At 42.8% G+C, this 16,487-nt stretch overlaps 1 protein-coding gene across 1 annotated transcript in view; it reads left to right on the top strand.

Moving 5' to 3' along the window:
• Positions 1–16,487, top strand: part of WDR88 (WD repeat domain 88) — a 267,202-nt gene that overhangs the window by 225,277 nt on the left and 25,438 nt on the right. The gene's annotated exons all lie outside the window — the stretch shown is intronic.

The raw sequence follows: 16,487 nt of genomic DNA, 5'->3' as shown, positions 1-16,487 counted from the left end.
GTTCCCCTACTATTTATGCTTACCTGGATCTACCTGTTTGTTCCCCACTTCATGGTATTTGAGTCTCTGATAACTGGAGGAATGTACTTTCTGATCTGTAGCCAAAGCGGGTGTAAATAGTACATATATTGTCAAAGGATGTATATTCCCTGAGATAAACGTGGCTCATGACATGCTGCACACTTTGTCTATGATCACCCAGCCATATAGAAGCATCCCCTGTTCTTGCAGCTAGGTTGTGTCTTCTCTGGTCTCGCCTACTAGCCTAGGGAACGAGGACCTACCTGCTGGACATCATTTCAATTAGTATTTCCCTGCTCACGTTTTGGGGAATACAGTGAATTTCAACTTTTGCAGACCAGAATAGAGGAAAATATTCAACGTTGTGGGGTTATTACACATTCAAGCATCCGGAAATCAGAATCAGGAGATTATACTTCTGAAATTATTAATTTGAGGTCATACCGCACCCTGCACCAGTAAGTACTGCACCAGCAGTGTTCATATTTACTGATGCGGTATTATGTTCCAAAATACCAAACCATCCAAAATGACCTTGGTACGGGCTTTGCACGCCTAACTATTAGCATAATGCTAAGCCGTTTTTCAAATACCTTAGCCATTTTATTTCTTGCAGTGCTACCTTCCTCTTCTCCCTCACCCTGGATGCTGTTGACTTCTCCTTGGTCCTGCCCCTTTCACCTTAAGTTCTTCTTTGCTCATGTAGTCCCCGACTCTGTGGTTTTTCTCGAAGATTGTAATTTGATTCTCGTATGCCCTGACTCAGGGGTTCTGAAACGGCATCTGATGTGCACCCTCATTCAGTCCCTGCTCTTCTGCTACCTCTACACGGTGCATCATGTTGGAACAGTGGTGTAACAAAACTTAAGGGGGTCCCCCTGCAAAGTACATGAAGGGGGCCCCTTCCGAATTCACTCTGGAGCTCTCAGGGGTCCCTTGAGCTTGGACCATCCAACACCCCCGCACCACAGGCTCTGCGGAGGCCTTTGTTACGCCCCTGTGCTGTAAGTAGTGTAGGATTTAACAGAAGTCCAATGAACTGGTGTCTTGATTGAAAGGCGTGTGATGGTCTAGCATCCTCTACTTCATTCCTGCCACTTTGTGGGTGGGTTTGTTCAGAGACCAGGCCGCTCTATCTGCTTGCCCTATTCGACTTTGGGAATTCTTGCATGCCTCAGTTTTGGTATGTACACGCTAGATGGTGGGAGCTCTTATCAATCCAGATACCTCCATTTCATTTTTCCTTACACTTGTGCATAAAACCGGCTCTCTCCCCCTACAGCATGTCTTGCCTTTCATCCACGGCGAGACTGTCTCTTACCTACTTGTCCTTCTGGGCTCCTGGTGCAAATATCCTTCCCGTGGTCAATGGAGGGGCCAGCAATCTTTCTCCTATGAACTACGAATCTCCCTCCATCTGTTTTAAGGAGTGATGTACAGCAGTCCTCTCCCTGAGTTCCTTCTTATGCACCCTATCCAATTTGTCTCCTTGCTGCTCTTCGCTGTCATGTGTCCCATTGATCTGGGTGCAGTTTTAAAATAGAGGTGTGTGCTTCTTTTGTGTGTGTGTAGCCTAGGAACCCCTCTCCCACCAACTGTGGCTCGTGTGGTGCACTGCTTGACATATGCCTGCGGGGCCCCTGCACCCTTGCTCCTGTTTTCCAGGGATTTCCTCTGGCTGCCCTCTTCTGCACATCTGTTCCCGCCACCCCAGCCACACTTTAAAGTTTTGCTCTCAGGATGCCCATTGTAGTTTAACCCTCTCTAATTTTCATTCCTCAGCCCCCCTGCCATCAATTACAGACAAACAACCTTCCATAAGGACTGAATAAGCCTGATCTTTGTTGTCTCCCAGTGCCTGTGGCGTTCACAAATACCACCCACGCTTTACCCCTCATTGCGCTTTCTGTCCCCTCACTTCCCCAGCCTAGACCCTTGATGTCTTTCTCTTTCTTCCTGCCTGTACCCCTTGCTTGTGCCATCCTGAGACTGGCTCTACAGGGACCTCTGTCACTGGTTGGTCTCTTCCCAACATAACCATTCCTTACCCCATTTCTTCCCTCCAATTCCACCAGACTTCGACTCGTGGTAAGCCCTTTGCCTTCTGTACCACATTGTTGTACTATTTCCTAACCCTGCTTCCAGCCATACCCCTAGCCATCCTCTATCTTTCCTGGAACTCTGCGGTTTGTAATTGTCCTCTCTATGTATAACTGTTGATTATGCCATTCACTCCGCATCCTCCCAAGTCCTTCTGTGTCTTGGGCCCTCTGGCCTATCCTTTCCCTTCCTGCCTGCACAATTTCCTCATGTATTTTCATTTGCCCAGCTCTCCCTGGATTGGACACTTGTTCCCCCTGCACCCTTCCTTATGCCTTCCCTTACCAGCCTGACCCGTTCTCAACGCCTTTGGCCTATACCTTCCGGCCTGCCATTTCCCTACCCTGAGCTGTTTCGTCTGCATCAGCCTACAAAGCCTGAAGACATACAGTTTGTCACTGGCCTGTACCCATGTGGTCTGTGTTTTCTTATCCAGATCGCTTTCTTTCTGTTTGGTTTACTCTCCCCGTGGCCCACCTGACCGAATTCCTATAGACTATCCCTTCTTGTCTCAGAGGATTAGACGTTGGATCCAGAGCAGACGACTTTGGACCTGTGGAACCGGGTTCGAGTCTCGGCACTGCTCAACACCATGTGATTCTGGACAAATAACTTAATATCCTAGTCCATAAAAAAAATATTGTGAACTTGTGCTTGTATGGTGGGCTTCAACACTTTGGGGTCGAGTTCTCGCCACGTAAAGGTGCAAATATAAAAATCCTGTTACAATGCCTCGCCCTATGAGTGTGTTTCCCTGTCCACAAGTCTCAGAGAGGACCATACCTTCTGTGGCCTGGATCTGGGAGAGGGCTGCACAGTTCTAGGAGACAGGCTTGTAAGTTCGGAATCACTTGTGGGTTAGCTCTGCCATCGGAGGTCCAGACCTGTTAATTCAACTTTGCAAGAGAGATGAGCATTACGTTCTGTTTCTCATGACAGACAGCTTTAATTGGAGAGCACCTGCACTTTTTAGGAGCAAAGAGGTACTCCAGGTTTGGAGTACCTGCAGTTCTATATTTCCATTTAAAGCACTGACTGGAGGGATAGCTATGTTATTACACGCCAACATTTCCTCTGTTGCCTACAGCTAGTACTTTCTATACTCCCTTGACAGTTCACAGGTGCCATAGCTACAGCTGTTTTATTGTATTGGTATTTATATCTTGGTTTCCACAACATTTGCGAGGCCTACAGAACTTTCCTCTGATCTGATTGTGTTATTTATCTAGCTCTCTCGACCCCAAGCAAGGTCATGAGGCGCACCTATTTCTATAAGGTTCCAGCGCATCCTTTTGGAGTGCTGAAAGAGTGTTTTTGTGGGTTGGCTTATATGGGACATCTTGGGTGAGGTGCATGCATATAGAAAGACATAGTGGAAGCACGGTGCGCTTAATGTCGCTGTTTATAATGTGTGGTGGAGAGTGTGGGAACCCAGCAGAACTTTTCCTCAATATGCAATATTCACAATCATCGAGCAGAATACATTAGAGAGGATTCCTTTTATACAGCCAACACAGCACATAAATGCCACCAGGCTGGCATGCACCATACTCACAACACAGACACCTTCCAAGACGTAGCACATTCAAACATCCGACACAGGAAACATTACAAAGATATCTTGACATACATCCAAAATAATCCATATATGCCACATAGGGCCTTGTTGCTGGTACCCCTATTTTTGTCCGGAATCCTGCTCTTGTACTCCAGGGTTTCTAATACCAGAGGCAGGGGCAAGTTCTGATGGATTACGAAGTGTATCCTGAGAATTGAGGAATTACCAGAGGAATCATAATTTCTGTTTCTCCGGTAATTCTCCATTTCCCATCTTCTACACTAGGAGATGTTGCCTTTTATTAACAGGAAAATTACCTGGGTGAAAAAATCATGATATGCGGAGTTACCATGGATCGTGTAATTCCGATAAGGTCAGTAAATCTTTAAATGGTTTACATGTACATATTGGTTTACAACTTTTTGATCCAATTAAACATCTCTCTGGAACATTAAGAAGAGGACCTTTCTATTCATTGTCATATGTGTATTACCTAATTCTACCTTTGTATACCGCACTAACTTTATGTATGCTTGTGTGCTGTGGTCATATATATGTACTTATTCATTGTGTATACTAGTATACACGTTATTTGTGCCCATAGGTGGTAGGGCACTAGACCACTTGCACCATTGTTCGATATAACTACGCACCTAACTTGGACACTACCGTGGAAGTTCATTAACGATTACCAGTACTACCATTATTGTTCTGTTTCATTTACTATATGTTGTGTATTTTAGGCACTCCTGAAATGTTCCGAGGAGGGTGGGGGATGGTAAACTTTCAGACTTTTTATGTGATTCCTGTGTACCTCTATGTATGGGGTGGCTTGTGGTTTACATCTTTCTGGACTTTTCTCCTATATCATGCCATTAAGGTAGCTCGGCGCTTTAAGAGCTCGCTGCTGAGATCCGTGTGGGATCTGCAGGGCTGAGGTTCAAATTCTAGCAAGTGTGATTGATAGCAGTCTTGTTAGGTCAATACGTGAGCAGCCATTCCAACTGCGTAATCATAACTACATATTGACAGATTGCACCTAAATTACTTTGGGGAGATCATTGCAAAATGGCAAATAATAACAATAATTATCATTGATATCAGTACTGTTGTTCTTATTCTAGTCCTTCCCCTGTTTTTTCAGGGAACTATAACACCACTTTATTCATACTGCACACAGGACATTTTTAGGCATTCAGCTGCAACTTTTCATTATAAATTCTATGATTGGCGCTGGTTTTGTGATTTTACAATATCAATAATGTAATTTGTTATACTAATTTACTTTCCTTTTTTTTAAAAAAAAAACCTTTGAAATATAAACTATTCAGTAATATCTCTAGTTCTATAAAAAGCGGTTCAAAGTCATCTTATTGCTTAAGTGTCATTCACATTTTTAAAAAATAACTGTATACACCTAATAAAAAAATGAGCAGATTTTTCCCTAGCTAAAATTCTTTTGACCAAAAACCTGCCTTATGCAGGGGCGGTGGGAGTTTTGTCCCAGTCTTCTCACTCAGAATAACTGTAACACGATACAGATAACCCTTTGACCTTTGTTTATTTACCATGTGTAGTTCATTAAAACCGTTACGTGACAGAAACCCATCCATTACAAAGCTCTATCACCTGTGAGATACAGCATAAAATTCACTAATCACATATATAACTCTTGCAAAGCCAAATGCACGTGCGTCTATGTAGTCTCCTCCTGAAGTCAGTACCTAAACACCTATGAATATCATTAACCCATGTGCAAACTTCACACTGTAAAGCGCGCAGCCTAAACTAGTAGCAAATTAAAAGCTAGATAAAGTCCATCTTTTTAAAACATATGCAGCCGTAGAACAGTGAAGGTGCTTGTCGTACTGTGCAGCCATTAAGCTTGTTAAACTGTCAGGCAAACCCGCTCTTGAAGCATTGTCTGCTCCTCAAGGTCTCATTGCACACAACAATGAATGTAGTTCAAGCAGATGATTCTCATTCCAGGTCTATCCTTCTGTTGATACACCTCAACAATGTTGTTTCTCGAAACGGGTCTGATCTGCATGTCTTTAGGTGACCTATCAAGTTCTAACTGAAGCATAGAGCCTCGTCAACATACATGCCAATATTTAGCAAATTTAAAAAAAAAATATTCAGGAGAATGTATTTCCCCCATTGGCTTCTACGGAAGCAGAGAAAGTTTCAGACAGAAGGCAGCCAAAATAAAACCACTTTTGGCTTCAGAAATCGGGAGACTCCCACCTGAATCGGATGTATTGGCTTGTATGCATCAAGAATTTAACCAAACCTGCTCTGAGTGCCATGTTGGTTGATTTCATGCTTTCAATGACTGCGTGGCTGCAGGTGCGAATGCCCAGGCTTACTAACGGTTTCCTTAGGTAGCGTCTTCTTTCCGCCAGAAGTTTCGGGCCATACATATTATGGTTGTTAGTGTTTCTTCACCCTTGCCACACACTGCACACAGTATCGTTGGATGTTTTGAACCAAGGAGATGAGCGGTCCAGTGTTGGCAAGGAAACAGAACTATTACTTATGAAGCTACTTTTTAAACTGTGAATAGGTCACAAGCAGGTAAGACTGTGGGCGAAGGAAAGACAATTGCTCTTAATTTGCCAGGTTTTAGCTTTTTTTACCATACCACTTTTATCCTTCCACAGTGAGGGTCCAACTGATTTGCTTGTTTAAACCCCTTTGAGATTCGATCCCTGAGCACGGTGCAGCCAGATGATCTGATACTGGTGGAGTCCATGTAGGCTCTCCATGTTGAGGCTCCCGAAGAGGAGCTCAGCTTTTGCCAGAGCAGGTTATCCAAGGTTCCTTGTTGTGCAGCTTTGAATCGATGGCAAACTTTGAGGGAAGCTCCTTACCTGGCCAGATACTGCTTTAAAAGACCAAACTCTAAGCACATTTGCACTTTGGAGGCATATTTTGATAAACAGAAGCTGAGTCAGTACATTTTAACAATTAACCGGTCAAAAAGATCAGATTTCCCCTCCCCTCGTTCTTTTGCTCTAGTAGGTTAGGATGGAAATCAGCTTAGCACTGAGGATTTTTAGTAAGGGGCCAAAAGTCGGACCCTTCCATGACTTTGATAGCGTTCCAAAAGCAAAATTGACGAAGCCCTCTTTAGCCCTTATTTGAAGTTTGTGCTGGTTGAAAGTGCCTCTACTGTCTACAGTAACCACAAGGGATTTGTACTTGTTTTTAGGTGCTGTGGTTTTTCTATTTATGTTTCAAGCGCCAGGTATTTTTATATTTTCTTACCTATTTTGCTCACTTTGGTTATATTCAGGTTAATATCCAGCTTGTTTATAATTGCGGAGGCGTATAGTTCTTCAACAATCTTTGAAGGCATATCCTCGTCTTGCTCATCAATAATAAACAAAAGGAACAAATGAGGAAAAACCTTACAGGCAAAACTGGACTCAACTAACAATATATTTTTTCCCATCTAATAATTCATTTCGAAGCTATGTGAGAGTCTGATTATCATTTCTGCCTAAATCTCTTCAGTGGGTGTGAGGGTAAGTACTGCCAAACATGATAGACATTTAAGAAACGTAATACCTTGGGCAAGGTGAATTGGTGTCCTATGGGATCTGTTGACATTACTATACATGCTCTTCAACCACATTGAATTGTCTATAGTGCTAACTGTTCTGTTATAATCAGAATCTACTCTTCTTTCCTGAACTGAGAAATTACATAGACCTTCCTTTGAAGGCAGTCATATTAAGGTATCACCCTATACAGTAACCTTATCTGGTGACTCAGCTGTACTACTCTTACTAGCTTGTAACTAAATGGCTAACGCTGTGCACACTATCCAGCTAGAGGATGTGGGAGGATTTTGAATTGCTCATTGGTCCTTTTGCACACTGTGCGCTCCAAACTTCAAGTATCTGAGAAGTGAACCATAAAAAATTTAAGTCAGGCCCCTCGTGGACACTGATAGTCATGGACTGCGTCTCTCTCACCTGACCTTTTTGCGGGCTGAATAGTTCAACTCTTCCTGAGTGGTCACCCCTTGATGATTAACACTGCTGAAGTTTTGGACCGTTGACACTTTTCACTGTGGTCTACATTCCTTGTGGCTCATTTTTTTTCAAAGTGGATCCCTTCCCAGTCGTAGTAGGGTTTTCTCTACCTGTATTTACTATGCACTCATCGGATGCATAAAATGTATCCTTGGTCTTCATGATGACCCATGATTTTTGCTTGGGCATTAAAACATGAACAGCCTACAAGTGGTTGATCCCCTAGCTATTGTTGCCCCAAAAATTATTATTACTATTTTTGGATTAGATTCTGAACTTTACAGCCACCTGTATATTTATCAAAATGGATCAAATTAGTATTAAATGTGTTTTTTGGCACCTTCGTTACATAACATGTTTTTGCACTGAGCACTTTCAGTCACTGTATCGCTTCATTCACTATATCCCTATTTGCATTTCTGTGAATTTAATACAATTATTGTAAAATTGTTTTATGTGCTTCCAAACTACCATCTAGTCTGGAACATTGGAGAGGGCACCACAATATTCTATGATTTTGCCACTTCCTTGTGGATTTCATCGGTAACACCACAATGCTCTCTGATTGCATAAATTATCTCAAACTTCATGAGAGATGCACCTTTATAAGCCTCTGGTGTTATGTTGAACGAAATTTAAGTGGAATTATTCCGTAGTTCCCTGTGTGGCATGGCACATGTATGTGGCCATTATGGAAGAAAGTGAACTACAGATTCCCTCATAAGGATGAATCAATAATTGTGCACTGTATTCTCCACCACAACATAGGCCACACAATTATTGGAGTCTATGGGCGAAATGTACAAAGCCTGTCTGCATTTCTTGCGATTTAGGGATTTAGGAGATGCAATTACCATCAACTTGAAGTCGATAGTAACCAGGTGCAAATTCATAAAAACACCCCAAAGTGTTTTTCTTTAAAATTGCAAATAGAGCACACAAATGCCCCTTAGGCATATGTGTGTTCTACATGAGCACCCCGATATTTGGGGTGCACCAAGGGGGGCCTTTTGCCCATTGCCATCCTTTGTTTTGCATTTTTTAAATAGCAATTTCCTAATAAGAAATCGCTTTTTAGGAAATGCATAACCAGTCCATTGACTCAAATGCAATGGTATTTCTTAATAGCGATTTCCTAATAACGATTCCTACATTATAGGAATCGCTTTTAGGAAATCGGTATCTTAGTACATTGTATTTTGCATTTCTTAAATAGCGATTTCTATGAAGTCGCTATTTAAGAAATGCAAAATTGCATTTTCATACATCAGGCCCTATGTTTTTAAAAAGCACATGCATACGGCTCCACTGATACTTGTGTAACACTTCTGCTCAGGTGTTCAGCTGAAGTGTGGTCTCTAAACGTATACATGTGCATAATGCCTGCAGATTTAAAAATGGTTTGAAGCTCACCCAAGGTATAGTCGAACAAGTAGAAATACTGCATAATATTACAGTACATTTATTTATTAAATATATTACGATGAAAACATACAAAGTACAACAGTGCCAGAGAGGGACAAAAAATATTATTTAGAGCTGAACACAAAAAGTTACAAAGAAGAGTTTTTGTAAACATTTTGGGATCCGGAAAATATCTTTCAAGTCAATAACAGCCCTATAACGAGATGCCTAATCATCAACAATGGTGGTGTGAATGAGATATGTAAAGTATAGTAACAACCTTTTTGTTGTATCCCTAAAACAGCAAATCTACAAACAGTAAGATAATCAACCATAAACACTCTTCTTGTAAGATTTCAAAGAGAGCTGACACGTGTTTTGTCTGGGAGTGGGCATGGACGTCAGTTCACCGAAATATCAGGGGAAGCGGAAGTGACATCACAGGCTCTTTACCTCCACTTTAACTCACATACATACTTATACATACAGACAAATTCGCACTTATATATGTTCTCTCACATAAACACACTCCCCCGCAAGCACTCACACAACATATATTTAAAAGCATTTTTTACTTACCTTAGCCGCCGTGGAAGGGCATATTCCAGCTAATTGTACACCTTTTGTTATTACACTAATAGTGAATAATACATTATTCCTCACCATTAGTGTAATAAACATTTGACAGAAAACAGAGCGTGGAGCCCTTACTGACGTCCATAAGGACAGCTGCCTCTGTATTCCTGGCACTGAATTTGCCACCTCTGATGCTAGGGGTCAAAAAGTCAGTGCCAGGGGTAGCAAAGGGCAAGCCGGGCGTCGCACCTGCGACCCCTAGCGACCCATAAATGACGTCTATGGGAGTGGAACGGCTTTTTCAAAGCTTATTCTAGTTCTGTAAATATAAAAGAAATACGTATCAATGTTTGACGGTGGATGAGTATATCAAGTAATGTATAGTAAGCCAAAGGGTATTAGGAGGGCATATGGATACGTCCGATATTTATGTGTAAAGGGACGTGCAGTGAAAAGGTGCAGATCACTCTCGAGGATCAGGGCTGTGCAGTGGCGTAACGAAACTTGAGGGGCTCCTCTGCAAAATACAGGAGCTCTCTGTGCCCAGTGCCAGAGGGAGCCCCCTGGAGCTCCGGACCCCCCCTGGCAAGGGGTGGGGGAATGCTGAGGGAGCTATTGTCACGCCACTGGGGCTGTGAAGGGGGCGCAGATCCAAAGTTGGCTGTTCCACTGAAATTGATTATTTTAGCATTTTAATTCCAAAAACGATTGGGTGCCGAGCTGTTTGTAAAGGGGGTTTCCAGTCGCACAAAGATGCAAGGCAGGGGTTAAGGATTCATTTGGAAGTGACAGCTCAGACTCTGGCTTCTCATAGCAGTGACTAATGACTTACTTCCTGCAGAGAGACTCATAATCACTGGCATGTGGGCGAGCAAGAATTCCTAGGAAAGCCACCGGTGTCTGCTGTCGCACTGTTCTCCTGAAAGCTGTCAAGCAGCTTTAGACAGTCGGTTTGATTGATGAATTCGGCGGTCTTTCAATCCGATGATGACGCGATTGCCTGCTTTGTACAACAACATGGTGGCGAGGCTAGCCTTTCTTCCTTTCACACGAATGCGGGAGCGTCATGGAATGGCAAAGAGAACGTGATTTCTGAGCACGTGAGGTCTGAGGTTTTTGAATACCAGCTGTTGGAGAAATAATGTGCGGTCATTTCTAGTCGATTTACAATTCTGCTTTGTGAGCATGGATTGAGATGTAACCCACGACTTGCATTTGAGGCCTAAGTGTTAATGAATACTACAGGCCATGATTGGTGCTGTTCTAGTCATGTGCTAGGATGTACTCCTGGATACATTATATACAGCCATTCTGTGATAATTAGTTTATTGCTATTGAGTCTTCATATACTGACAACAACCGTCTTCCATCCTTACAGACAGCAGTCTACAGCAGCAGCCCAACATCCCATCCAGCGCCATTTCCAATATGGAAAAATCCCTACTAGATAATGAAGCTTTGAGCTGGTTTTCATATTGGTTCCGCCTTTTCCCAATCTGCACAGTGTTAAAAATGTCAGTGAATGTGAAATTATTGACAATATAATTGTAAGTTTATATGGTACAGAAATCCGCTATTTCTCCAAATAACACGATCCCATCGAGTTCCGTTGAGAAAGGAAATGTCCTACCTGGAACCCATAAGATCTTTGTATATTGTACTATATGTTGTGTTCTCTAGCATAGACCTTACAACGAATAATACTCAAACTAATTACATTATAGGGTTATGGTATTATAAGATACTATGTACACTATACAGACTAATGTTCAGGTAATGTGCAGAACATTGTGTCCTGTGCAGAAGATGTTAAGGTAGTAATACAGACTTAACCCCTACGAAGTATTCATAGTACAGCAAAAGTAATGCAAGAAATGTATATACTGTGCAGAATTAAGTTAAAGGCTATGAGAATTCTGTGTACTGTGCAGATTGAGATTAAGTTACTGTAACAAACCATGTGTAAATTACAAACTGAAGTTGAAGTTTTTGTAACAAAACATTTTATTCAATGCAGACTGGGGTTAAGGTAGTACAAGAAACATAGGGCCAGATGCACAAAAATTCCATTCACAAAAAAAAGATTGCAAATTGTGTGCCAACTTTTTGTAAATGGAATAGAATTTTGTGAACCAGCCTTTCTACTAATCGTCTGGTTCACAAAATTTGGATAATTCCTATTCAGAGTGGATCACAATCCAACGTATATGTATCTCATTACTATTCTTAAGGTAATAAGTGAAATGGGGTGTAATAACAGGGGACTAATGGCGCTCAGGAAACTAATTGGCCAAATATAACATTAGGGGTTGCCTACACATGGGAAAAACACCCATCCCTTCAAGGTTCAAAATGAACCCAACAATAATTTAACACAATGTGAGGCCCCCCTCGCCCAAAGTTTTCTAATCACAAATCAAGTAAGTCAAAACTCAAGTGAGTAAAGTTCAAAAGAACGCAATCTGAAATTTCATGCCAATTTTTTATAAAGTCCAATCCAATCCAGAAGTTTATTGGATCACATCTTCAAATTTACAGCATCCTTCATGGAAATACACTCCGAGCCAACACGTGTTTCGTCATGGGAAAGTCCTCTAGTCCCCAACGACTTCTTCAGGGCTCTTATATACTCCCAATTCCAAATAATTTTATGTTACTTCAAAAGGTAGGTACTGTTCTTATTATGACTGCTTAGTACACCACAAACATACATCAAGTTCCTTGGTTCTTATATGCTCAGTATTTGAAAGCTGTATAGTTCAAAGCTATTATATTATAGACGATCCAGATACGGCGTTTCCATGCTAAGGAAACGCTACGCTGCGATCCAATAAACTTCTGGATTGGATTGGACTTTATAAAAAATTGGCATGAAATTTCAGATTGCGTTCTTTTGAACTTTACTCACTTGAGTTTTGACTTACTTGATTTGTGATTAGAAAACTTTGGGCGAGGGGGGCCTCACATTGTGTTAAACTATTCTTAAGGTAGGTTGCAAAGTTTGACACACTCCGATTGTTGGCCAGCACAGGTGGCCTGCTGGGGTCAGCAAACCACCATGTCTGTAATTGCTTTATATATATATGTATATATATATATATATATATATATATATATATATATATATATTAAATTCCTTAGAGGAAATGCTTAAAAAACCACATAAAAAAAAAACAAATTAAGAGATGGCGCTGGTCCACTGGACTATTGCCTACTCCAAAGCAAACTTTTATTTTACATTCAGAAAGGGTAATGGGTCCCAAGGAACCTCTCCCCTTTGCGAATGGGTTACCTCCTCCTTGAGGAGTCAGTCAGTCAGTTTGTTTGTTTGTGACCAAAAGTGCAACTGCAAATCATTGATGCATAGCATTACGAATCACAATTTGGAACAGGTGCCCCCAGAACTCAGTATACATTTCTAAACCCATTTTGCTACTTGGTAAGAACTTACTGAACTGCAAAACAGGTTTAATATATACTAAAATGCCATTAGGCTGTCACATTTAGTGAACTGCAGGGTTTTGTGACCATTGAATGCCTTCGTAAATCTGTCCCTTGGAGTATTGTGCTGCTAGTGTAAGAAACTCCTTAACGCATCAGAGTCACCAAGAAAGCTGCCACTCAAGAACGCACCAGCACCAACACACACAACAGTAATGAGCTATTCACCATAGTCAAGGAATTAATGAACCACGGAAATCCCCCCCTCTCAAGACCTCTGTGACAACCTCACCACCTTTTTCCACCTGAAAATCCAGGACATATATGAAAGATTCAAGAACCAAAACCCGCCCTCACCAGCATCACCACAGACCCCACGCCAAAGACCCCGAACCACTGGACCCGTAGCTCTACAGAAGACACCCTGAAACTCATAAACTCCATCCATTCAGTAACACCCTCGGACCAGTACCCACATCACATCTTCAACCTGAGCAGTGCCACCATTGCACCAGAGCTCTGCCGGACTATCAACCATTCTATCAAAACCGCCACTTTCCCATCTGACTGGAAACACATAGAGATCAACCCGCTCCTAAAGAAACCCTTTGCCAATCTAAGGGAGCTTAAAAACTACAAAGCCATCTTTCTGCTCCCCTCGCCAGCTAAGGTAACAGAGTAGGCCATCAATATGCTGCTGATGGAGGCCCTCGAGTCAAACCACATCCTAGACCCCTCACAGTCCGATTGCAGGAGGAACCACAGAACTGAGACAGCCCTCCTCGCAACCACAGATGACATCCGCGCCAAACTGGACCACAATGACACGGGTGCCCTCATCCTCCTTGACCTCTCTGCCGTGTCCGACACAATCTCTCTTCCCATCTTTGCACTAGACTCCACGAAGCCAGCACCCACGGCAAAACACTCAAATGGATTTGTTCTTTCCTGACTGGAAGAACCCAGAGTGTCAGACTCCCACTGTACAGTTTGGCGCCCAAAGAAACCTGTTGCGGAGTACCCCAGGGAGCCCCACTAAGTCTGACCCTCTTCAACATCTACATGGCCCGTTTGCCAAAATCGTCAGACAGCATGGACTAAACATTGTCTCCTATGCTTACGATGCCCAACTGATCCTCTCCCTGACCGATGACCCATCAACAGCCAAGAGAAACTTCCTCAATGGTATAAGTGCAGTCGCCACATGGATGGAAGCCAGCTGCCTCAGGCTCATCTCGGACAGGACTAAAATCCTCATACTCGGCTCTACCCCATCTGCCTGGGACGACTCTGGGTGGCCGGCCACCCTAGGAAACGCCCCACCCACACTGACCACGCACGCAACCTCGGCATCATCCCGGACTCCACGCTTTCCATGACCCGTCAAGTCAAAGTCATCTCATCAGCCTGCTTCCACACCCTGCGTCTTCTTTGGAAGAGCTCCAAGTGGATCCTCACCAAGACTATAAGGACAGTCACCCACGCTCTGGTCAGCAGCAAACTGGACTACGGCAATGCACTCTACGCCGGAATCACGAAGAAGCTACAAGCAAGGCTACAGAGAATCCAGAATGCAGCAGCCAGGCTCATCCTGGACATCACCAGCCACAGCCACATCTCTGCCCATCTCAGAGACCTCCACTGGCTCCTGGTCAACAAATGCACCACCTTCAAGCTACTGACTTGCACCTATAAGGCACTTCACAGCATTGGACCAGACTACCTCAACAACCACCTTACCTGCTACACCCCTGCCAGGCAACTCTGACCCTCCCACCTCTCTCTTGCCACCATCCCCAGAATCAGGGAAAGCACAGCTGGAGGAAGATCCTTCTCCTACCTCGCAGCCCAGACATGGAATACACTCCCACCCAACCTCAGACAGGCCGCATCACTGAAGCAATTCATGAAAGATCTCAAGACCTGGATCTTCGAGTGATCAGCACACCCACAACAGCGCCTTAAGACCCCACGGGTGATAAGCCACACTCTACAAGTACTGATTGATTGATTGATTGATTGAATGCACACTGCACTTAAGGTGATATGAAAACTGGTGTGTTTTATGCGTACCACAGTTAAAGTGATATGCAAAGCATGTGTACTGTACAGACAGTCGCCTAGATAATCAGAATATGGTGTACTTTGAAGACAGGCGTAAAAAAAATTAAGATAACAAACCCTTTCTACTTTTAGACAGTTATTGAAATAAGAAACCTTGTGTACTGTATGGGCTAGAGTTAAGGTAATATGAAAAACATTGTCTACTTTGCCGACTGGAGTTGAAGTGATATAAGGCACCATGTAATATAAGGCATAATATGCCTGCTGTATACAGGAAATTGTATACAGAGAATTTGTGTTTACAAAGCCTAAGCAGCACAATATGGCTGGCTTTATCAGTGGGAATTCACATTGTGTAGCGTACAGAATTGAAATCTCAGTTAGAAAAGTACATTACGAATTGGAATTTGAAAATTGTGAGTCATAGCGAAAAGATGACAGTAAAGGAACATGCCTAATTTTGTCAGAGCATGCTTCATTTCAGCAGACACAAAAGGTGGATTGGTTAATGACTGACGAGGAGGTTCACTGTGTGAAGGACAGCTGTGAGCATAGGAGGTCACATTAACATCCGCACGCTCCTTCCCTTTTACCTATGCCCAGGGGTGTAGCTTCAGAGGGGTGTTCAGGGTGTTACACCCCCCTCCAATAAATGTATTATCTGATCAATAGTTGGGTGCAGGTGCTTTCAGTCCGGTATGGTGAGGTGTCTGTCGGATTTCACCAGGAGTTTTTACATACACACAGACAAAACCGCACAAACATTCTCTTCCCTCTGTGTTTTGAAGGTCCTCAAAAAGTTTGGTTATTTTTACAAAATATTGTGTTTTCTCTCATTTATTATGCCTACAATCTGCATTCCTCTCCCTTTCCACTGCCCCTTAAACCCCTCTCATGCGCTTGATATAATATATTTAAACATTATATGCCAGACTGATTGTCGGAAAATCTAAAGCTCACACCCCCTAGTCTTTCTGATCAAACTACACCCCTGCTGATGCCCTCTTCTCACTTTTATGCATTTGTCCTCTTTGTTTCTTTAGGTGAAAGTGATAACATGGCAGTATATTGCAAGAGTGAATGCAGAGATAGTGCCCGCTGGCCCTTGCAGGCCCGCATCCCTGCAGCCTCATCTTGCATTATCAACCGTTACAGACGTTCGTAATGAGACACAGTTGAATCCCATCTCATGAGTATTAATGAGGTGGAAGATGTGCAGCTCATCTCCCAAGAACCCTTTGTGCTGCTATGGATCAGTACGTCCTGCTCAGTGCCAAGAA

The sequence above is a fragment of the Pleurodeles waltl genome, chromosome 12 (genome assembly GCF_031143425.1).
Source record: "Pleurodeles waltl isolate 20211129_DDA chromosome 12, aPleWal1.hap1.20221129, whole genome shotgun sequence".
NCBI classification, from domain to species: Eukaryota; Metazoa; Chordata; class Amphibia; order Caudata; family Salamandridae; genus Pleurodeles; species Pleurodeles waltl.
This window is presented reverse-complemented; position numbering and strand designations above follow the sequence as displayed.